The sequence below is a fragment of the Octopus bimaculoides genome, chromosome 2, assembly GCF_001194135.2.
Source record: "Octopus bimaculoides isolate UCB-OBI-ISO-001 chromosome 2, ASM119413v2, whole genome shotgun sequence".
Taxonomy (NCBI): Eukaryota; Metazoa; Mollusca; class Cephalopoda; order Octopoda; family Octopodidae; genus Octopus; species Octopus bimaculoides.
The window spans coordinates 117,546,814-117,548,880 of record NC_068982.1 but is presented as its reverse complement, the minus strand read 5'-3'; positions in this window follow the sequence as shown (position 1 = coordinate 117,548,880).

Sequence of the window (2,067 nt, the reverse complement as noted above, 5' to 3'; positions counted from 1 at the left end):
GGTCTAGCGAGAATAAAAATCAGTCAATAGACTATATATTATTCATTTAAAATACAGAGATGCCTATAATAGGACATCTATTATAAGAAATATATATATATATATATATATATATATATATATATATAAAATGCAAATGCATTTGCATATTACACATAAAGTCGTTTCTCTTACACACACACACACACACACATCTACGCACACCCACACACACATATATATGTATAAATGTGCATTTAAAGATTTATATAATATTTATGTGCGCGTTTGTGCGTTTGTATGTATGTAGGTATGTATATACTTACACAGACAGTATATACTGTGCATATATTAATGTGTATATATGTATACATGACTGCAGGTATGTAATACATGTGCATACATTCAAACTTTATAAACAATCAACGCTCGAGCTTATCACGTTCGAATCTCAAGTATCGGTTCTGCCTACTGCGGCTGCTTTACATATTCCCTTAAAATTGAAATATATGACGAAAAAGAGAAAAAAATAATATATCACAAAGTGACTATGCATATCAAAACATATCTGATGTGAAATTCTCTTATATCAATACACAATTTTACATTTTATTATGAATATATATAATATGCATCTATATGTTTGTCTGTGTGCTTGTGTGTAAACAAAATAATGCCGAATCTGTCATGGCTTATCCCCTACAAACTTTTCAAATAGAATAGTAGATCTCAAAATGAAACAATGCATCATTTATGCACCTTTAAAATGCACGATCAAAATGCTGAAGAGACGAAGTTGACAGAATCCTTTACAAAAATTGTATCACCGCTGCATATATTGTTCAACATTTTATGGGGTTAGGTAGTACATTTAGGAGATGTTTCTTTGTTGATGTTTCTTTGTTAACGTTTCTTTCGACCTTAGCACCGGACTTCATCATCCGTACCACAAACCCAATGTAAACTCCTCTATGTACGTCGGAACGTCCGTCATCCTCAAAGGATTATCAGTTCAATAATTAGGAGTATCTCTGCCTTAGAATTTTGAAACCTTCAGCTCATGAGAAATTCGATAGACAAAGAGATAAATAAAACAATTTGGGCCTTGGTTGAAGCTGGTTATTAGGCAAAAATTCAGTATATTCCTAACGAGGGGTTTACAAAATGCATAAGGATATAGAAATAATGGAGAATATGAATGATAAGAATTATGGTAAGTATATCAATAAAAATAGTCAGGTATGCATTAACAGGATGAATTGCAAGAAACAAATTATGGATAATAAGAAAGGCAATGTAGGGAGAAGGGTAAACAGGGATGGAAAAAATTTCCTAGTGATTATAATGAAATGAAGTATGCATGCAGCTATTTAACGGAAGGAGCAAACTTAACTATAAGTAAGAACATTATAGTAGCTGTTGATCCTAACAGAAATAACAAGGTTATTGGTAATAGTTAATAGTGATAATGATAATGGCGATAATAGAATTAAGAATAACAATTACGGAAGGTACACAGAACGTAGAAATAGTTACAAAAATAATACTAGTAAATTAGATTCTGAGGTTCAATATGCCTCTCCTCAAAACATTACCTACAGCTATATACATGAGAACGTGCAGGGAAATATTAACTATGGTATTAATCCTAGAAAACAGAGAGATCCCATACGACAGGTTACAGGTTATAATACTCCTCACCGGCCCCAAATAGCCAGAAACATTCATGTTTCTAGAAAAGCATTTCACTCAATCAAGCAAATACGGTAGCTTACTTGACAGACATACTGTAAAATTTATGTACTCAACCACCAGGATTTTGATTGAAACTATAGCAGCATATAATGCTAGTAAATGAAAGAGTTTGTTGAAATGGTTTTAGCTAACATATATACTACTACTACTACTACTACTACTACTACTACTACTACTACTACTACTACTGCCGCTGCTGCTGCTGCTGCTACTGCTGCTGCTGCTGCCGCTGCTGTTTCTATTTCTGGAACAGGTGCCGCTACTGTTTTGAGATTTTAATTTTTAAATTTTAACTTTACTCAGATATACACACACACACACACACACACACAC